This window comes from Phoca vitulina, unplaced genomic scaffold (assembly GCF_004348235.1).
Source record: "Phoca vitulina isolate PV1807 unplaced genomic scaffold, GSC_HSeal_1.0 scaffold12, whole genome shotgun sequence".
Lineage (NCBI taxonomy): Eukaryota > Metazoa > Chordata > Mammalia > Carnivora > Phocidae > Phoca > Phoca vitulina.
Genome location: NW_022589715.1, coordinates 34,989,253 through 35,013,056, shown reverse-complemented (window position 1 = coordinate 35,013,056; position 23,804 = coordinate 34,989,253).

The window sequence follows — 23,804 nt, the reverse complement described above, 5'->3', positions numbered from 1 at the left end:
ACTGAAACTTTATCTTGCTCCTTTATCACTGCTCCTTGAGTAGCAACTCCCCATTTCCCCCCTCCCCTGCCTCCTGGTAACCATCATTCCACTCTTTAAGTCTATGAATGTGACAATTTTAGATATCCCATATAAGTGGAATCATGTATTTATCTTTCAGTGACTGGCTTATTTCACTTAGCATAATATCCTCAAGATTCATCTATGTTGTCGAATATCGCAGAATTTCCCTCCTTTTCAAGGCTAAATAATATTTCATTGTATGTACATACCACATTTTCTTTATCCATTTATCCATCAATGGATATTTAGGTTGTTTCCACACCTTGGCTATTGTGATCAGTGCTTCAATGAACATGGGAATGCTAATATCTATTTGAGATCTTGATTTCAATTCTGTTGGACAAAACCCAGAAGTGGGATTGCTGGATCATATGGTAGTTCTACTTTTAATTTTTTGCGGAACCTCCATACTGTTTTCCTTAGCAGCTACACCATTTTGTAATCCCACTAACAATTTACTAGGAAATGCTATTCTTCAAAGCATATATAACATCTTTTTGAAGTATGACTCTAAGACAGACATCCCAACCAATACTCTGAATATCCTGATAAATCCCAAAGCCATACCTGGTTGATCTGCAAACCTGTGGCCACCACCATGTCAGCCATCAGATTCTTCCCCGCTTGTCTGTCAGAATTCTCAGGAAGTTGAGAAGAGCCAACCACACTTTTGACTTACTCATGCGTTCCACTGCAGCCAACTGCTACCCAGGTGAGCCACCACTATTTCCTCCCAACATCCATGATGATCACAACATATATTTTACCCCAAATAGCAATGGGAGAGTAACAAAGACAGCATAAATCACAAAGGTAAATGACCTTTAATTTGCTCGTGTGTTTGTTTGTTGTATCTGAGATAAGTAAAGCTCACAAGTGGTAAATCCAAGAATTCAGTGTGTCTTTGGCAAATCTATAGTCTGGTCCACAAAATTTACATTTCACTTGATTTTTTAAACAAGGTTATTGATCAAAAATAAGATTACATAAGGTTCTACTTTCTTTGTGTGCCTGACTATATGAAAATTATTTAAAAACCACTGTTGTCATCATATACATTTCATTTTTAATCCTCTTTTTTTATACCTAAACTTTAGTTTTTAAAAAAAATCAGAACAAAATATAGGCAACCTGCTTAATCATAAAAGTACCACTTCCTTTAGGATGTCAGTAATTCTCAAAATTGCCTTAGATATTTGCTAGATATCAGAAATGGGTAATGTAGTATTTTAAGTGGCAGAAATGCATTAGTACTATGTAAGTACATGATCCTTAATGTACTAATCTCGGCAATATGTGTAATGAGGACTTTCAGTAACACTTATTTTAAGTGTCCTCTGAGAAATGCTAATTTACAATGAAACACCTATGGAAGTACATGTGACATCTACATGAATACCAAATGAATTCATTTTGATCAATGCTATTACAATGAATATAAAATGAATTCACAATGATAGGACATTTAAAGTATTACCAAATTTTCTTTTAATATTACATGTGCTATGGAGATTAGCATATATTAAGAATGGGATTGAATATATATATGTATATATATATATACACACACATATATACATATACATATTTATACACACATACACAAAGCAAAAAATATGCCCCTACTAATTACTTCATTAGCAAGTACCCTTTTAAAAAGAAACATTCTATTCACTCATGCGCACACACACACACATACACACACATATGTGCAAAATGCTTATGTTATGTTTACAAAATTGCATACTGGATATTAACAAACATAAGATTTGCATTATGAGAGCAAGCAAACAAACAGGCTTTGTGGATTTTAGATTTGACAAAAGATGTTTCCAAATCTACATTTTGAATTTTCCTGACTCTTTCATGATAGTAATGGTTGGTAAATTGATTCATCCTACCTGTTTAAACTCACAGGTGGTTTTTATAGCTCGTCAACAATAATAAGTGATGGATGGACAGATGCATGGGTGGACAGTAAACAGTATAATATTTAAATATAATCCCTGAGAGATTAGAGTTTTATTCAGTTTCCAAAAAGCCAGAAAGTGTGAATTGTCCAATTTTGACAGACTACTTCTCTTTGATGAGAAACTAAGACCTACAGACTGTGGGCACTGAATCTTTATTTAGGCTGACCCACTGTGAAATATGCAACCTCATATCAATCAACAAGAATTGACCTTGGAGGACTGAGTCTCTGACCCCATTTAGAGTTTCAAGGAGCTAACGTGAGCAGGCCAACAGTGGTCTCCCAGACGAAACCATCAAGAGTCCATACTGTGGTCTAGATCCCACCTCAGAACCCAGGAGATCTCTGATGACCTGCATACCTGAAACAGACTCCACTCAAATAATAATCAACTCCTGTCCATCTGTACCAGTTCCTACCTCCTCAGCATCACTCACATGCCTTCCCTCCTCTTCTTCTTAACTGCCACAACCCTGGGTCAGAACTTCATCATCTTTTGCCTAGGTACTTGCAATAGCCTCATAACTCATCTGTCTCCCTGACTCCCTGACTCCCTGACTCCCTGCCTCCAATTAGTCCTACACATTGCCAACCAGATTATCTTTCTAGAAAGCATATTGGATCATGTGACTCACCTGCTCAGAATTTCTCAACAGCTCCCTCCCACCTACAGGATTAAAACAGAATGCGTTTGTGGGGCACATAGGGCTCAGCCAACCTGTCCAGCTGCAGCTCCCTCCACTATGTCCTACATGTGCTTTATACCCCAGCAGTGCTGAACTACCACGGTGTCTTTCTGCATGGTTCCTTCTGCCTGCCATGTCCTCCCCTCACCTGCCTGCCTGAAAAACACCTGCTTGTTCTTTGAATTTCAGCTCAGAAGCTTCTTCCACAAGGCCTTTCCTATCCCCTTGCTGCCATCTGAATCCCACAAATTCCACCATGGCACTTTTTACACAGAATTACAATCTCCTGTTAACATGTCCATAGAGTAACTAGACTATAAAGCCATGAGCCAAGAACAATATTTTATTTATCTTTGTCTCCCGAGCCATTGCCCAGTGTCTGACGCATAATGCCTTTTCAATGGCTGTTGAGTAAATAGACTTGTCTCCTAAAGATGCCATTGTCCTTTCTGTTGTCCATTCTTCAAGCAGACATTCAGAAATCTGTGCTCACAAATTGCTTGGTAAGCACCATTCTGATTTTAATTGATGTGGTGAGCACATTCCAAATGTGTGTGGGCAAAAGAGTGAACTTGAAAGTCCAAGTCACCCTTGAATATCCCAAACATCCTAGGAAATCAAATTACTGTAACATTGACCTAAAAATAAGAATAGCGAGGATTTATTAATCACCTGCTATATGTTGGGGATGATGCTAACTGCTTTATACACATGACTTCATGAAAACCTCACAACTGCCACATCACATCAGTATTACTACCCCCCCTTTTACAGATGAAGAAACCAGGGTTCAGAGAAATCAGGTGACTTGACCAAGGCCTCAGGCTAAGAAATGGAGAACAGAGATTCAAGCGCAAGCCTGGTTGGCTCAATTCTTAGGTTCCTAACTTGACACCATTACCTTTCCTAGGTATGCCAGAAGTCTCTACAGTTTCTAGAGGAGAGAACCTAACAGCTCAAGGGAGAAAATTCCAGAGTTTTATGTATAAGTTTAAAAGTCAACATATGCCATGTCATTCAACTGTCATTCAGTCCACATTCAATAAAGGGAAGTTCCTTTTGCCTTAGAAATCTTGGATTAAAATCCTCTCATGCAGGAATTGACATCTTGATAACTGGGAGATGAAGTGGGATGTTTTCACCTATTCTAGTGGGCTTTACTTTCTTTCTTTGGCAAAGGTTTGCTTCCCCAATAGTTTAAAAATTCATTTTCAAATGATTTCTAGCATTCTTCTACTATTTCCTTTTTTCTAGAAAGCAAAGTGGTACCAATTCTACTTTTTACTCTGATGGAAAAAGAGTTCCTAAATCTAAACTTGGCTTCTGGTTTTTACCTGATTTTTGTAATTGGGTTTTTGTCTTTGCTTGGCCTGTTAAGTATCCTAGGTGGACTGAAACTAGGTTCCTAAAATGAAACCCACTTTGAGTTTGAAAACTTTTTTTAGAAGACAGAAGAAAAATTATAATGTTTGCTTGTTTCTGGAATGAAGTTAGTTTCCAGCCAAGTTCAAAGCAGGGGGTGGAGGGAGCTCACTGTCAAAACTTCAGGGACATCTCTCTCGGAGGAAATACTGCTGGAAACCCTAAGGCCACTTCTGTCTGTGGGCATGTGGGAGTCTCCTCCTCATCTGGTGCCAACTAACTCCATCTGCAATTATCAGAGTAATGAAGACATGCCCATAAATTTTTCAAGACAAAAGCAGTAGCTTCTGTAAGCATCCCTGGAGGTCTAAGACACTTTGGCCAATCAAGATCTCCTGCCACTCACCACCACTGGAAGCTTGACTCTTCACCAATTCAGGAGGTTCTAATATCTAAGAGAAAAATTAGATTCCACAAAACCATCCATATCTTGAGATGTCTCTATGCAGAAGACCCAGTAATAACTGGTCAGAAAAAAAAAAAAAAAAGTATATCATCCAAAGAAGGAACTGTAACTTTGGATTGGGTGTTTTGTGGGGGTTGAAATAAAATATCCGAGCTACAGGATTCAAGTCCGGACTCCTTTTCTCCACTTCCAAACTGCCAGGAAACTCCCAACTCAAATATTACCTTCACTGAGATGTCATCCTCTCATCCCACTTCTTAAATATATGTTTGTCCACTGGTTCCTACGGTACTTCATTCAGATGTCCATCATCCTACCCTCCATAACATAGTATAATTAGATGCTCACATAACGGAAGCCACTGATGGTAGGGACTATGTTCCTAGTGCCTGGCTCATAAAATAGGGGGTCAGCAAACTCTCTTCTGTAAATGGCCAGAGAGTAAACATTTTAGGCTTTGCGGCAACATGGTCCCTGTCATAACCATGCAGCTGCCATTGTAGTTCAAAAGCACCTACACACAGTATGAGAACAAAGGGGCCTGGCTATGCTCCACAACTTTATTTACAAAAACAGGTGGTGGGCCAGATTTGACCTGCAGGCCATAGTCGGCCAACTCCTGATGCAGACTATCGAGTGAAAGCTATAAAGAAGGGAGGGAGGGAGACAACCAGGGAGGAAGGGGGAGAGGAAGAGAAGGGGAGATTGAAGACGAGGTGGAGAAGGAGAATAAACCCAGAAACAAAGTCAGAATGAAACAAAATCTGATATGCTTCCCAGATGGTAAAGAGCTATTCCTAGTGAGTTTCTCTTCAGCAAAGCATTCAGTCCATGAGAAACAATTCTAATTAGAAGCCTCCTATTATACTTCACATTGTATTCTCTACATGTAAATCTTCCAAATAGTTTCTCTCTTTTGGCAAATCATTATTTCCCATTTATTAAGATAAAGTACAGTCGAAGGGCTCCATTGCTGGCTTATAACTACAGCCTGCCTACAGGTGTCATATTTTATATACTGAAAAGAGAGAATTGTTTTGCCATTCTCTATGCAGGAACCATGAATGCCTGGAAACAAATGACTTTTGACTGCTGATCAGAACCACACTTTAATCAGTTACTGGTCTATGATCAATAATTAATCATGCTATTCTGTCTAGGTAATAAATAATGGGGAAAATATCAATGAATATATAGTTGGCCAGATTCTCCCTGGGGCGAAACACAAAAGGACCAGCATGAAAGTCTATCTGGATAACCCTGTGGATTCTCAATGTACAGCTTTAGTTGAAATTCCAGGAGGGTTAGGACTGGTAGGAGAGGAAAGAGACTTGTCACCACCAACCCCTCCCTCCAGGCCCCTCAGGACTAATAATCCCCACTCGGATCAAATGTATGTGTGAGCAAAGACAACTGAAAAGGAGCCTGCGACAGTGGGGGCACATGGGACAGGCCAGAGTCTCCCAGGCACACTGCAGGTGCTCCTCCCTTGGAGGCAGCAGGAGCACAGACGCACTTGACTTTACACTTTAGCTTATAGGCTAGAGGTTGTGTGTCCGCTGCAGCTTTACACACTGCATCCTAGACGCGCACCCAGTGACTTTGTTACTTAAGTTTTACAATGGAATATTTTATAAAGAGAATCACTGTACCGGTTTTCTATTGCTGTACAACAAATGACCACAAATTTCGTGACTTAAAATGACACGCGTTTATTATCTCCCAGTTTCTGCTTGCAGGTCAGGGGTCTGGCCTCTGGCTCAGCCGGGCTCTCTACTCAGTTGCAGTGCGATTGCAGTGTCCATCAGGGCTGTGTCCCTTTCTAGAGCTTGGGATCCACTTCTAAGCTCATGTGGTTGTTGGACAAATTCAATTCCTTGTGGCTGTATGACCAAGAGTCCTGGCTTCTCACTGGCCGTCGCCATAAGAATCATGCCCTGACTTAGCTTTTTAGTCAACTCCCAAGCAGAGGCATAGGTAATGAGGACAGACACAGGGGATGGAGATCCGGCGGGGGGGGCTGCTACCACAGCTCAGGAGCTAGTGTCCTTCAGTGCTATTAGAGATTAAGATGATCTTGTCCTTTTTCTTTCTTTCTTTTTTTTTTTTTTTAAATAGCTTGGGAGTTCTCCCTGAGCAAAATAATCTAGGCAAAAGTCTCTATTACGGAGAGTCATACTACCATCATGCTAGATTTGTAAGTCCGTGGTCTTTCTCATGCTAATGTAGATGGAACCAAGCATTTAGATTACAACAATATTTTTGATACAAAAGTTATGATACTTTTTATGAGACATTCTCGGTTGTCTTTTATTGTATCTGGGTTAGCATAAGAAAAGCATCATTTGTACTGTGATATTAGCAAATTGCTTAATTTATCTAAGTAACCTGCTTTGAGTCAGGTGTTTTCTTTTTATTAACTTATTTCCCCCAAGACTTCAGCCTTCCTACATTCTGAGGACATGCAGCCAAACTCAAAAGCAGCTTTTCTAATAAAGTGTGACACCTGCCAATGCCTGGGTCTGCCTGTCTTGGCCTCACAGGAGCCTGGCCAGGGTGGCCCACGTTGGCCCTGCAGGAGCATCCAGGCCCGCAAAGTACCAGTGTCACTCTTCACAGCTCCAAAGGATGGGAAGGGCCCCAGATTTATTGAGCAGAGATGATAAAGAAAAACTCTTAAGACCACCTAAGTAACTCCCTAGCGAGCCGGGGAGCAAGTCCAGAAAGGCCTCAGTGCTGTATGTTTCTAATAATCATCTATCTATCTACTGTCTACCTTTCCATCCATGGGTTCCCCATCTGACGGTCAATTACTGAAGAGTTCACTCCGAGGTTTTGTGACTAGACATCTGAACCCTCTTTAAAACTGCAACATTGGGCCCCAGTCCCCTTAGAAGTGCACACCTAAAAACTGCACCTTTCAGAAGTACAGTTTCTATCAGCTCTTGTCTTTCAGTACTGTTCCTGAATAAAGCAAGTTGGTCTAAGGTAGGTTCCCACCAAGCTTGCAATAAGTGTCTCGTGATGGCGCTACCCTACTTTGCCATACTAGACATGTGAGCTTTCAAAAGCCAGGGAAGCAGGAAGAAATCTCAGAACAGTGTGAACTACATTAAAGCACATGAATGGATTCGACTGTGAAAAAGCTCAGCACCCCAAACCCTCCCATGGGCAAAGGGGCTTCTATATGGTCGGATGTCTTTCCAGAACTTCTTGGAACCAGAGGCAGCATCCCACCTCTTGTGAAAGGAAAATGACCCTGGATAACACAGTATCGGGTCACCTTTACCCCTAAGAAAGAAGAAAGGTTAACAGGAAGCGATGTGTCATCCAGAAATTCAGATGACTAAGTATGGACCAGATACCACCTTCAGCTGATGGGGAACTAGAATGGAGTGACGCAGGCATACACGTGTGCACACGAGCCCCACACTACACAGAAGCACCAGTGTGGGAGAAACCTACTCGGCCTATTGGCCACCCAGACTGGCTGCCTTCACTGAATTGGACAGGACTTGCAGCCACTTCAGAGGAGGGTACACAGCCAACGCAAACCAAACACAATCTGCTTCTTTGTGAATTGCAAGCAATTCCCAACTGCCTGAGCTAATGGTACGGAGCAGTAGAGCAGATAACCCAATACGGTGGATAATCTCAAAATCATTTTCCATTTGGCTTGTGGAATGAATTAAATGATTTGTTTCAGCTTCAGCAGATTTACCTTCCTAATTATGTTTTTTGTTAGGCTAGAAACATTCAACATCACAAGATGTTGCCAGGGATTTTAAAAGTATGGCAGATAATAGCCATGTGAAAGATCGGCCCAGAGCTCACCTGGGGTCATCGGTATCTACTGACTGCCTACTGTGTGCAAGTTATTAAATGGAACAAAAAGTGATGAAAGACATGGATTCTGCAGTCGGGACTGTAACGGAGTAAATAAGACCAGATCTAGAGTATAAAAATATACCTTAAAGATAGTTGGTTACATAAATGCATGTAAAGCAAAGGCATTTCTATACCTGAGAATCTCTCTAGATGTTCTATAAATATTTGTCAAATAAATGAATGAATGGATAAACAATGCATATCTGGAAAGAAGTCAAAAAAATACTTCCAACAGTAAGCATTCCTGAGCTTCTAAGAAAAAGCAGTTCATTGTTCACTAGGGTGGCCAGAAAAGGTATTCCCCTAAATCAGAAGCTCCTACAAGGTGGGCTACATGCTCCTCAAGGCTCTGTACAGGTGAAGAACGAGGTAGATTCTCTCCCCACATTGCCTGATCCTCTTCCCTTGGATTAATCATCAACTTCTGGAACTCAACCCAATATCTCCTCCTCAGGGAAATCTTTCCAACCCCTGACCAAGTCAGTCCCCAGGGATATGCCTCCTAAATACCCTTCACCTTGTGAGCACTTCATCCAACTGAGGTAAACACTTATCTTTGTAATATTTGTTGAGAAGCTGCTTCCTCTGATCGAATGTAAGCTCCATGGAGGCAGGGACAATGATCTCTCCCATTTTTGTCACTGTGTTTGCGGCACTTAATGTAGTGACTTGCATTCAGTGAAGCTAGATAAGTATTTGTGGAGTATTGAACTCGAGTGCTGAAGTCAGGAAAAAAACGTCTAACTGAGCCCCAAGGAATGGGCAGGAAATATTTAAGCGAAGAAAAGGGAAGCTTCCTGGAATCCCAGGAAAGGGAGTCTGCCTGTATAGCCACATGAAGATGAAAATAAATAGGAGGATATCATGGGATCATTAGCAGGCTTCTTCATAAAGTTGTAATAAGGATTAGGAATTATTAGAAAAAACAACAAAAATAGCTACCATCTATTGAGTGTTTCCCATAAGCTAGTTTAATGGATTATCTCATTGTCTCTCATAGCAACCCTATGAAATAGCTATTATCCTTTATTTTACAAGGGGACCAAAGCTTACGGAATTTAAGGTCACTTCATAAATATATGGCAGAACCACTATTTGAACCCAGCCCTATTCATCTAAATGACTCCAATGCCCATGATCTTCACCAGTAAGCAAATGAGGTACTGCATTCAAAAACATTTAATAAATTGTAAACCACTTGGCAGCTATAATGTGTGTGGGTATAGTCAAATATCCAGGTAACAGACTGACTGACTGACTGACTAGCTAAGAAATTCAGATTTTCTCAATAACTAAATACACCTCTATTTCATTGGGTTATGTTAAGTCTTGCCTTGCAGGACTGGTGAAAGTCCAAAATGTTCTACTATCTGAAGGACAAAAAATGTGGGTCTCCTTGATGCCTACATATAAACAGGTAACAATGGAAACCACGCACTTTGCTTCCAACTAAATGGTTTAACACTTTTTTTCTTTTCCACTAAGGCTTAAGAAGATTGAATAAATATTAAGACCAATATGGCCCTTCTCCATAAATTCAAGGCTAACTGGTCCAACTAAAAGTGACTATCAGAACAGATTGGATGCAAGTGTACAAACCCTGGTATCGCCAGAATCGTCAAGCTGTTTTGGTGTAAGGACATCTAGATCTCCGGATCACAAGGTCCAAGAAGAGAGGGTCTGAGCCTGTCATTCACCTTTATATCTCTGGTGCCAGCACAACAGAAGGCGCCCAATACATTCACGTTACGGCATGAAAGGGTGAATGTTTAAGATTCAGTTAGTTTTAAGTGTAAAAGGTTAAAGGGACATGGAAAGCCCTGGGCCATATATTTATCCTCACTATAATTGTCTGTTGTAGAACTAAGAAAAACAGGACACTTTAGGAGGTGGTGTCAAATAGATTTGGCTAAATTTGGATTATTAAAAAAAATATATTTTAGTCACTGAAGAAGCATTTATTTTGCAACACAGTGGCAAACAAATGTAACAAACTAAGTGAGCTGACTAGAATCTTCTTTTCCTTTATAACTGGTTATCTTAGCATCCCGTTGACACGTCCTGACTGGCAGCTCCTAGACTATCATCGACTCTCAATTAGCATTTACTAGTATTATTATTAATAACAATCAGCATGTTTAAATTTCCACTCAGGAGATGTCAGTGGATTTTCATTTTTCAATAATGAGGTTTTGCAAAATGATTTTAATACATCTGCAAAATATGCCGCTGAAAATAATAAAACTTCTATTTGTCCTAATGGCAGCCATTACCTCTCACACAGGTATGCCAGGGTAGGACACAGAGCTTTTTTTGTGTTTAGCAGATCCTGGAGGTTTGCTGGGAGCTGGGCACAAACCACAGAAAAGCAAACAAGTCACCACCTCAGGAAGCATTCCTCAGATATGCTGGTTTTTGAGACAAGTGGAATTATTCCCCACTAATTTATACACCAATGAAACTGGCCGGGTGGCAAGTCCACAATTAATGTGAACGCCAAGTGGGAAGGCAGCTTTGTTTCAGCTCAGAGAACCCTTCGCTGAAGAGCAGCCTCCCCTGCTGAAAATGCATGCAGTGTCTCTCTTCTAACTTGCGGCAGACGCTAGCGTGTCTTCATCTCTATTCACTCTATCATTATGATGCATTATACAATGTAATGATGTAATACACCAGAAAGCCGAAATGTGCACGCCTTGCCAAAAATAATAATAAGAAAAGTATACAATTATTTTCTGCTATGAAAGCCACTATCACTATCATTTCATCCTTCCCCAGCCAAAATGAAAGCTTCCCTAATGGCTCAGAGTCTCTTTATGTTTGTGAATTGAACATGAATGTGAAAAGTAGGACGTCACCTCGTCTGTACTGAGTTAGAACTTTTAAAGGATGTAAACAAATTTATCACTTGAGCATGGCGGGCTGGCTCCCGAATCTGCTCCGGCCATATTTTCGATGGTGTGATTTCTGGTGTGATTCTAAATGTTACCAAGTCTTTATTTGTTAATAACAAATTTTCCTAAAAAGGGTCTGCCTTTTCATGTTTCATTAACATTAACCTACAATCACACGCCACTGTTCTGGGCAGGAAGCACATTTCAGGGAAAAGTCACCGTCTGCGAGTAGCTGCATTTGTGGCTGATTAAATCAAAAAGAATCAAAGTAATAAAACCTCAGAAATAAAGCCAACTAATTGTTACATTTCCCTGCCCCCTTACTGAGCCCTATTTTGAGTTACAGAAGCAGAAAATTGTTTTAAGAATCAGATATTCTGAATGCATTACAAGAAAATATTCCTGAAAGATTGCAATATTGAGCAGACTTCCTTCATCCAATTCCTTCTGGTTCTGTCCCTCCTTTTCTTTTCTCCCCTCCATTACTGCTCCCCTCCCATGCTCCCACTGATTTTCTGGGTAGATTTTTTTTATAGCATATCTAATATTCTTCTTCATTATTACCAGGGACCAACCTCTTATAAACGGGACCAAACCAAAAGAAGAAAGCTACATCCCTGACCGTCCAGCTTGCTGGCAGAACCTCTGTCAATTTGGACTGCAGCAACACTTCAAAATGATATTTTCAGCGCTGTTATTATAATTGTAATTAGGAAGTGGTTGATTAGATGGAGACCAGAGACAAATTTTAAGGGAACATGGGGACCAGAGCAGGGGCATGCTGCCGTCCACTGCATTCCGTCTTCAGCTTTGAGAAAACTGCCTTGACAGAGCTCACTCACAAAACCCAGCCACAGATCATAAAGCTCCTAAGTGGGCTGGCCACCAGCTTTATGCTGAAAATTTGTGGGATGCCATTTTTTGCCTAGCAAAATTAGTAGGAATGCTTAACGTAATTAATTTTTATACTAAACACGTGTTATTTTTTTTTTTAATGTACAATTACCAAACCATCGAAACCACAGTAGAGCACAATCAGATGTGCCTGAAAACACATAACTGACATAAAGGACGTGCAGGAAAATAATGTGAAAACATAAAATAAATGGTTATTGCTATTTAGAATCTGCATTTAAAGAGTGGAATTCATCATAATTATGCATTATTAGCTAATAATTGGGTGGAAGCATTCAGGGCATATCGTGTTTATTGTTGCTGGTATGCCATTGTTACTGTTACTATTATTTTCTGTGGAAATTTTTACCAACCTGAGATTGTTTTGAAGAATTCCCAGTGATTACTCAGTGCATACGGCCTGTAGACTGTTTTGCATTATTCACTCACCACCAAAACACAGTCACCTCTGGGGAAGACACCAGAAAATCCCAAACATCTCATAAAAACACACCAGCAGGTGTAGGGCATATTTCTTCATCCAGAAGAAAGCCAAAGAGGGGCAGAAAGTAAAGAGGTATGGATTCCTCATGCAGGGTAAAAGCAGCCTAAAGCGAAAAGCAGAACTACGCTGTTTTGCTGATTCAAGCATTATTCAACATATCATTTCTTCATTCATTCCGTCTATCTCCCTCCTTTCTTCCCCTCCCCTAATATATATACACATACATGTATAATTTCTGTGTCTATATATATATAATGTTCATATTACATATATGTGTATGCCTATATACATGCATACACACACACACACACACATCTGTTCCCAGAAATATAAGAAGGATACAACATGGTAACCAGGTTTTTAATGACTATTGATAGTCAATAGTTATGTATGATATAAATTGTATATGTGTCACTGAGGGTCAAAGGATGGAAAGGTTCATATAATTCAATACTTTCAATCTTCAGGCTTCAACACTCCAGGTTGGCAGCCCCGAGCTACCCACTCCAGGTCTGGTACTTTGGGGAATGTGTCAAGTGAACTATGATCAAATTTCTGTGCTATGAAACCATGAAGACTAAATGACACTGCATAAAACAGAAGTGGTGTTCTCAAAGTGTCAAAACAACCCGTCGGAAGGTGAAAAATTTGCTGACATAGCCAGTTTTCTTGGTCTACATGAGGTAAAATAACTTTTATGATGGATATTTTGTTTCTTTTCTCCACACTTAAGTGTCACATAAATTGTCAAAAGAACAAGACATAGAAAAGAAAATGACCAAAACAGTAAAGACAAAAAGAGAATGCAAAAATGAAAAATCAACTTGGCTCATTTATAAAACTTAAATTTGTTATATATTTAAAATAAAACCAGTTGAGTTGATAAATCCAATCCACTTATTCCATTTGCTTATTTGACAATTATTTCTTGAGTGCCTACTGTGTATCAGACACTATTCCGGGCCCTGTGGATTCAGTGGACAAAACAGACAAAAATCCTGGCTCTCACGGGGCTTATGTTATTTGTGAAGAGGGTGGCTGGGGGTAGAGGGAGGCAGACAAACAACAGACACATAATTAAACCATATAGTAGATCAGATGGTAGTAGATACCTTGGAGACAAAGCACAAAAAAGAGGTTGGTAAAGACCTCCCTGAGAGGGTAACATTTGAGTCATGACCATAGGCCTATCTGGATAGAAACGTAGCCAAATTATCTAGCTGAATGAACTTTTCCTCTTTAGAGACAGAGGTACTCAAACTGATCCAGCAACCTGTTGCAAGCATAACCTCAGGAAATCACTTACAGGACTCCAAGGAAGATTTGTCCAGACTGCAGTTCCTGTGGCATAGTACAAGTTCAAGCTAACTGAATCTTTACAAAGAGGAAACACTGTTTTCCCAGAATAATTCAAGTTGCGCATCTCTCATGTTTTAAACACAGATCAGTTTGCCTGCATTCAGCCAAGTAAAAAAACATGGAGCAAAATGAAAGAAAGAAAAACTGTGGTGGGCCCTCTGCATGGGGTAGGAGGAAAGGAAGAGCAGGATCTGGTCTTTCTAAGCAGCCAAGTAACCAGTTTGTCTGCATTTACCTTTTTAAGCCATTTGCTTTTCAAGCATTTAGATCCAAGAAAAAAGAAGGGCAGTGTGCATATCTCTAGTGACCATATTTCCTGAGTCATAATTTAGAACTCAGGACCTAATGAAGAATCCTTTTTGTGATTTGTAAGCGCATTTATATAAAAAGCTTTTCCAAGTTATACAATTTAAACTATGTTTGGTTGTTATTTTTAAAAATTACTTTCTTGAAGGGCACCTGGGTGGCTCAGTCAGTTAAGGGTCTTACTCTTGATTTCGGCTCAGGTCTTGAACTCAGGGTCATGAGATCCAGCCCCACCTCTGACTCCTTCATGCTCAGCTCAGCATGGATTCTGCTTGAGATTCTCTCTCTCTCTCTCTCTCCCTCTCCCTCTACCCCTACCCATCATGCTCTCTCTCTAAAATAAAATAAATAAAATCTATTTTAAAAATGTACTTTCTTGAAAAGAATATCCAGAACCTATGGTTCTCGTAAGTTTACCTCAAAACCAATGTAATCTGTATTACCCTAGCAGAAAATGTACTTCTTTCCTGGAGTACACACAGCTCCTGGAGTCTTACTACTGTATTGGTTTATTTAAATAAGGAGCTTTAGCATAACCTAGCATCAGGCATATCCCTCCTCCCTCCTCCCCAACCCCACACACTGAGCTGATGGAGCAGGAAGTGGAGAAGATCGCTTCCTCTCAGAGGCTCCACCCCTACCCAATGCAGGAAGGATAAAGCCAGCATTTACTGAAGGGATATGGGGAGGAGGCAAATCCATGTACCATTCTGATGGGAGGAGCCAGCGGGAATGCTGGAAGAGCCACAGACCCTAATCCCAGGCTCCCACCACCACTGCTGCCAGACCCCATTCCTCCCTGAGTATCAAAGTCAATGGAGGGACTGAGGGAAAATTTCTTTCTTGTAACATGGGACATGTTGCTGTGGTGGCACTGATCTCAGGAGCAGGGGTCCTCCATTACCACCTCTGCTTCTGTTGTCACCGATGCTTACTAAGACCTTCTCAGAGCCAGAGCCAAACCCAGATTAAAACTGTGACATTTAGAAAGAAGATTACATGTCATACAACCTTCTCTATTCCACCTCTCTCTCCTTCCATATACTGGTCTGGTTGGGCACCCATAGCTCCCTCTTTCTCCCCACCCCTTGTTTATTCCCTTCACCAAGACTTTGCTATCAACTCTTATACCTTGGTGTGAATGCAAGTTTACCAGTAACTTCCAGGGAAATTAGCCACTAAAGTCTCCTCTGTCATTGAAAAAAAGAAAAGCACTGTCTCCCATGCCAAGAGTTCCAGGGTTCTATATGGATGTTATCCTGGAGGCTAGAAACTTCTGAAATACATTTCAACTCTTCCACTTGGGCACCCACCTCCAGATGAGCCTGAGTTCTAATTAGCCTTTAGCAACTGGTTAGAAATTTTCTCAAGATACATAAAAAGTGAAGATGGAAATGATTTGTGCAAAACCACCTGTCCATTAACTAAATATCGTCCTCTTTAAATGGTTTGATAGACAAGCAGAATCAATTTGGCCATGAAAAAATACCCTTTCATTGGACTGAAAAAATAAATTTGCTCATTCTTCTCAGACATGGGGTTGCTTCCCCCCTCTCTACCCCATGCCCTTTGCCTCCTTGATGAACTTAGACCCATGAAATTAAATGTGGTATGATGCTAGGATTTTCTCCTCCAAACTTCCTTTGCCTTGGTGGGTATCCAAAGGGTAGGGGTATAGGTGGGTGGGAGGAGTGCAGACCATCCTCAGCCTTCTCTGGAGAATCTATTCCCTGCTGATGCTGAAATGGAGCTTTATTCACTCAAGCACCTCATGACCTTAAAGCCTGATTTGATAAAAAAATGTTAATTATGCTTCTCTTTAACATGATTTATAGGACATTAGTGACAGCAGGGGAGTGTTTACTCCATGCAGGTAAGAGACCAGTCTAGGGGCTGCCTCTGATTTCCATGTAATTAGGAAAATTTGGCCCACCCAGGGGCCTAATAAGATCGCCATTCTCTTTCCCCTCCCAAAATACAGAACAAGCTTCTAACCGGCATGTTACATATCCAGCTGCCAATAACATTTTTTTCTAACTATAAAATTTAAGGTAACAAACAAACAAAAAAAAATGACATTTGTATGTATGTGTCATCTGTGAGTGGCTCTGTGCCAACAAATGGGATTGGTTGCTAGCAACTACAGGTCTCTGCTAAATGAAAATCAAGTGAGTATTTCCTTTCTGGAGGAAGAACTATGTGCTGAAATGACTGAAAATCTGGAATGGAAAGAAGGCTTAACACCTAAGACACATAATGAACACAGAAATAGTAAGAGTTTATACCTCCTCACGCCTCCCCTGTGATAATCACAGGTATAGTCATGAAACGGTTATACACTTGCCTGGTGCCTCATCTATAAGCCCATAGATAACCACGTTTCCATCTGTGCAAGCATCTTTCAAAAACACAGCCCCTCAAGTAAGAGCTTCCGCCAACCTATACTTCTTGTGCCTGTAACATGTGCTTGATGTGGCTTCTAGGAAACTTATAATGTTACACATTTTTATGCTGTTACAGCATGAAGCATCTACACAGTATAAACAAGAGTGTAACAAGACCCCTATAAAGGGGCAAACCTGCAGCAAAAGTCTGAACCCATTTTTTTTTTTTTTTTTTAAGATTTTTTATTTACTTATTTGACAGAGAGAGAGAGGCAGTGAGAGAGGGAACACAAGCAGGGCGAGTGCGAGGGAGAAGCAGGCTCCCCGCCGAGCAGGGAGCCCGATGCGGGGCTCGATCCCAGGACGCTGGGATCATGACCTGAGCCGAAGGCAGACGCTTAACGACTGAGCCACCCAGGCGCCCCCTGAACCCATTTTAAGGATGTACAGCAAAAGGGCTTAATGGCTATTCTGGAGAGAAGGGACAGTGATTACAAAGGAGAAAGGGAAGTCTTTCTTCTTTTTTTTTAATCAGACTGTCTTTGTGTGAGGGTACACTGAGCTTTGACATGAGCAATGTTTGAGTTTGTGTTGCCAGCAAGAGAAAATTCAGTTTGTGCCACAATATATATGTGTACGGGAAGAGTATTTTTTAAAATACAATAAAATGTTATCTCTGATTAGAAAGGAAAGATGAATTCTCCTGCTAAACCAGGTAACCCTAAAAGCATGTTAACATGAAATACTAAATAAAATGCTACTCATCTATAATAAATCTTATTACACATTTTGGCAATTTTACTACTAACATAGTGAAGGATTCAAGCAATGTTTGAAAATAGAAATCTTAAATTGAATCATTGTTGCATGAATATATGCAAAATATTCATTTCTAGCACTGTGAGGGTTGAGTGCTTTTAAATTGGAGAAATCACTCATGACTTCACCTTTTCATGCAAGATAAAGTTGTATGTGGTAACATCATTACAATGTCATGAAAGGAGTGGAAATCATACAACAGTTCTGCCTAAAGCTAATATACAAAAAAGGGGCTTCAATATTTTTCAATATTGTTCAATATTTAAAGGTGCAGTGCAAGGATTTAAATATATTTTAAAAAAATCATTAGGCTTTAGATGTCAGTGAGGCCTTTACTGAGCTCAGAGACTAATAAAATCATTGATGAGATCTCTTTAATATTTAACGGAATTCATGTCTTAGGTAGTCGCCTATTTTCCACTCCTATCTCTGCAGATGGGGCTAAATATAGATTTTAAAAAAAGATTTATGAGAAGGTGATTATAGATTTTCTTAACTATAGCACTCAAATAAAACTATTTACTCAATGATACTGTCATAACAAGAGAAAAAGCATTATGACATTTAAATAGGATTTTCTATCAATTCTTTAATAGAAGATCGCTTCAAAAGTAGCTAACACATTTATACACACTAACAATCAGGGAGTTCAATCAGTGAAAACAAATGAGCAGATTTTCAAATGAGTTGCCGAACCATGAATCATCAGTAGAGGGTTAGGACTGTGAGAAACTGAAAGATTTTTTTTTTTTTTAATATTGAGGACAACAGTAATTGTTGTTGCTCATGGATCTCTTTGCTTTTTCTCTATCCAGTGATAGAGAAAATTAGGAGCCAAAGTTCAGACTCAAAATCCTAAGGCGCGCGCGCGCGTGTGTGTGTGTGTGTGTGTGTGTGTGTGTGTGTGTAAGATATAAGAACAGCTCTCATTTAATTATATTTTTATAGTTACTCTGTGGGGGGAATATCATTCATTCTAAGGTAAAGTAAGGCATTCACAGGCTCAACTTTAAACCCCTGTTTATGTTCGAAATTGATAGCTTCCTTTCTGTTATCAAGTCACTAGTCCAGCACTTTAAAGTCATGGTCTGCAAAATAAAATTGTCTCCCTTTTGAATGTCAACCCCTAAAACCAAATATTCCCATTTATTAAAATAAAAATGTAAATTTATAAATTATCATCCTATTTTTATGTAAAAGCATTCTGGAAAGTACCACATCCCACTGTCACATGGCAAACAGCCCTCCCCGCCATTGGCTGTTGCTAGGCTACCAGGAAATGGAATGGACCATTGCCAATGATGAATTAACTGATGAGCCAGGATGACAGTAATCTTTGTCACTGGATGCAGTAGCTGTCTGAGCCCTGTCATTTTCTGCATTTCATGTTAAACAGATATACCTAGATTGTAAAACAATACAAAGAAGAATCTGAAAAGAAAGAAGTAAACTTTGACAATCAGAGGGCGGTAGCTTTTTATATATACACACGAGGCTTATTACCTTCGCTGAAGAATGCAATCCAACATTCGTTAGCTTTTCTTTTTTAAATTAAAACCTGTGAGCAAATGAAACTTTGTTCTACATCAACAGAGCAAATTCAAAGAGATACCTACTGGAAAGCATTCTGAAAAATTCACAAAATAATCAGGATGTTTGGACCATGATGTTAACTATTAGGATTTATGTATATGTAAGAGTATCCTTACTTGGGGAATTGTACAGACAAAGATGACCAACCAAACCTGGGTGTTTGGGCTTTGTAGACTTTATAGGCATAAATAACTAGCAACTAAGATACCCAGTGAATAACGTCATGTTCACACAGGACGTAAGATTTTTCCATTTGAACAAACTAATTCAATCAAATTGACTTTTTCTCATGAATTTATCTAAACATATTGAAGGGATTGGTAGTTTTGTTCTACTTATAGATTCAACCTTAAACCAGTCATGAAATCTCACAAGCAGAGGACAGGGACCCAGAAGTTCTGAGCAGTGGACTTCAAGGGAAGACAGAAGTAAAGTGAATGTATGCTCAGAGGTGTGAGCACACACCATAGCAGAAATCCACTGAGAAAAGCAGGAAAAATGAATTTGTGGACACAATACAAGCATGGGGGTGTCCAGAAAGTGAGCACAGTGAGACACCACCAGCCAGGAAATTATACTGCAACAAGCATGGCTTGACTCCAAAGCACTAAGACCAATTTCCATAAGTCAAACAAGAAAGGCTGCCTTATCATATTTTTAAGAGATGAGAGGAAAATAAATGGGGAAGATCTAGCAGTGGCACCTTTAGACAATGGAAATATTTAATGCTAAAGGTCATAAGGAAGAAACAGTATGGAGAGAGAGACAACATCAGGTGGAAGCAATTATAAGTTAAAAATGATGTCTTGCCCAACCATTTCTGTACCTAGTTTTTCCCCAAACTGTCCTGGGGACAAAGCTCAACAATCTGACACTTGTACTGATACCACATCCCCCGTAGAAATTTTAGAAATGGCCCACTAGTTAGACATCCTCCTTCTACTTGACTATGCAGCGACTAACTCATTATGAAATGGGTTAATTCTCTTAGATAAAGTAGATGTGAGCAAGGGAGTATGGGTATGCATGTGTGTGTGTGTGTGTGTGTGTGTGTGTGTGTGTGTGTGTGGTTTCAGTAGGACAAAGGATCTGCCAATGAGACAGAAACTCTGGGGTCTTGTTAGTCCCTGCATTAGTGAGAAGATAAATGGCAGGGGGCTCTTTGGACCTAATACTTCATAGCACTCAAGCCCCTGTTCTGCTCTTTTTTAACATGTGGATTTTCGAAATGATAGATCATAACTACAGACCCAATACGTGTGGATGCAGATTGTATGCACTTAATATTTCAGGGGAAGTGTGTGCAACCTAATCCAATCACTCTGAAAAATGTGGAAAATGGAAATGCATAAAGAAAGCTGCTGGCATAAAGGAGAATAAAGAAGAAATATTGATGAAGCTCTGTATGGATTAGGCACAATATATTCATGTAGCATGTGAATATATATGTATATGTATGTATATATTCTGATCTATGTATGTTTGTATATATTTAATATATATGTACGCATATATACATACCAGATAATCAATGTATTAACACAAAACAAGTCGGATCAGAAAATTCGCTTTCTCTGAAGTTAGAATAGCTGCCTATCTTCTACTGTGGGTTTTTACCATCTCCATTGCAAAGATCTGGAGAATTATGGAAGATTTTTAATGAGACCATAACTAATACTTCAAAACTATTAGTAAATATTGGAGACGTAGCCTAATTATTAGATAAAAGTGTTGACTCTGGAGCCAGATCTGGGTCCGCAAGCACAAATTTCAGCTCTGCCACTATTACGTCTCAGTCTCAAGCAAGTTACTTAACCTCTCCTTGCGCCTAGCTCTTCATTATAATATGGTGGGAGAGGAGACGATAAGACTAGTACTTACTTCTAGATGCCTTAATATTTATTTTTTAATCATTTAGAACAGTGCCTGGCACATAATAAGCATTACAGAGTGTTTATTAAATCAATAAGTACACACATACATAGAGTATTTATCCAGGAAATGTTATCAAGGGAGGTTTTGAAATTCTTTCCCATAAAAAGCAAAACATTTCATCTTGAAACCTAGTGTGGATGTGGACTTATGTTTTACTCTCTGCCCAGGTAACTTAATCCTACGGACCCAGAGAAGAATGGGTGCACCCCCTTAGCTCTGCCTTCCTAACACCAGGATGCTCTTCAACCACCTGCCCCCTTGGACAAGTGGCTAGTCACCTTATCTACCCTAGGTTGTCACCCTCACCTTTCTCACACTACATCGTGACTTAGCATAAAGATTTTGTGGAGAGAGAGGAACTTGCCCCAAATGACCATGAGGAACACTGAATGGAATACGGTATAGAGGACAGAAAAAGAGAGAGAGAAAGCCCAGGACAAAAATGAAAACAACCTCTCCAGCTAGCCCCCTGGCCATAAAAGAGCTGAGACATAGAGACAGTAAGAGAGGAGACAAAATGGCTATTGTGAACAGAAAGACAAAGGCAGGGCCTCCTGGCCAGACTGTCCTACTGGGTGTCCAGCAGCAGCATTCATTCCTTCAACAGTATTTAGTGAACACCTAAGAAGACCCCTCAAATGTGATCCAAATGTTCAAAATTCCCTGCCCCTATGGAGCTTACGTGTTCCATAGAGGAAGAAGCTAAATAATGAATAACCTAAATCAGTAAAATGTCCAGGATGATCCATGACAACAAGGACTAAGGGAGAAAAGCAGGCGAGAAGGTCAGGAAGTGGGTGGGCGCAGGCAGGGGGCTCACACTGGGCACTCACCTGCGGTAATTCCATACTTCGCCACCTGCAGGGAAGGGCCTTATGCTCAGACCACTTATCTGATCACTGTCTGATCATCCTACTAGGTTTTACCCAACTGCTCCCATTAAAACCTCTCCCCATGGTAGAGACCTACCCTGGCTTCTCCCCTGCCACAGACCCCATGGTCTTATTTGGAGAGGCAAAGATGGACCCAGAGTCTTCTGATTCATGATTCTTGCCTGAGAGGCCAGACTCTGCCTCTCATACTCTCCAGTAAGGAGAACTCATTGAACACAGCAGCATGGGAAACCGATGCAAAGTTTATCGTCCCGCATTCAGAAGGGCCTTCCCCTCAGTCTTTCCTAGTGCCTATTCTCTGATGACCTGCTTTTTGTCATCTACGGGGCACCTATAGCAGAGAAAGAAGCCGCTAAAAACAGATGAGCATTTCCAAACAAGGAAGCCGTGTGACCCTTCTCTCCCACTCTCCTTCTTCAAAAGATCATCAACAAGCTTCTTAGCACTCCTCCGACATTCTCCTCTTGCTGTTTTGTTGTTTGTTTGGTTTTTTTACCTTTTTATAGCAGTTTTAGGTTCACAGCAAAATTCAGCAGAAGGTAGAGAGATGTCCCATATACCCTGCCCTCACACACGTGTGGCCTTCCCCATTATCGATGTCCCCCATCAGAGTGGTACATTTGTTACAACTGATGAACCTACAGTGATGCAGTATAATCACCCCGGGTCCATAGTTTACATTAGGGTTCACCGTCGGTGTTGTACATGCTATGGGTTTGGAGAAATGTGTAATGGCAGATATCCATCATCATAGCATCATACAGAGTATTTTCACTGCTCTAAAAATCCTCTGTGCTCCTCCTATTCATTCGCCCCCTCCCAGCTCCTAGTTTTCTCTTCTCTTCTTGATCTTGTCCCCTCTCCTTTGTCTCCTTATTTTCAAAACCACACATAATAAATAGTTTTGGAAGCATTATTAGGTCTGGGGTCTGAGGATGAGAATTGAGGTATGCCTGGAAAGGAATGATCACAAGGGAAGGGCACTTTAGTCATTCCCTTTAAATGCTCACATTACAACTGGCTGGGTGCTCCAAACACAAAGCCCGAACTCACAATAGGTTCAATCCCTGATATATTCCTTTCATGCTCTGTGACTGTTAGGCAAGTTACTTAACCTCTCTGAACCTCAGTTTATTTATCTATAAAATTGGGATAATGAAAATATCTATGTTAAAAGGTGGTTTTTAAAATTAAATGAGATGATCCAGGTGAAGCTAACTTAGAACAGTGTCTAGTACATGGCTTACTTTAAAATGTTGTTATTTGTGTTAAGTTACATAGCTCTGAAAGGAGCAGTGACTCAGGGCTATTGGTCTCTTTTGCCTACATATAACAAGACTTCAGAGGACAAGAAATCAGAAACCAGTGTCTCTTTCAAGTGATTCAATTGTTGTATGACTCCATTCAAGCTTGGGTTCATTACATTCTTCTATTTTACCTAGTAGAACGATTTGATAGTATCCATGGACACGCAATCTTCAGCATCCCCCCAAGGTTAGGTCTCTTATAGAGGCCAAGGACTGAAGCAGAAGGGACAAAGCTAATGCTCTTAAACAGTTTTCACAAAGGTGTTTTGTGCTAGAACTCGCTGTCACTAGAACTAGAACACAGTACTCCAAGCTGCTGTAGGTATGTCTGTCTCCAACTGGAGAGTGAAGCACTTTTGGAGAGATAAGCCCTTCATAAACCCTCTGCCCCATATTTCAAGGCCAGCAACCTGTGTAAAAAGTACTTTTGGAAAAGGAAGTATGCAAAAAGGATATCAGAAGTGGGATCATATTTCTTTCC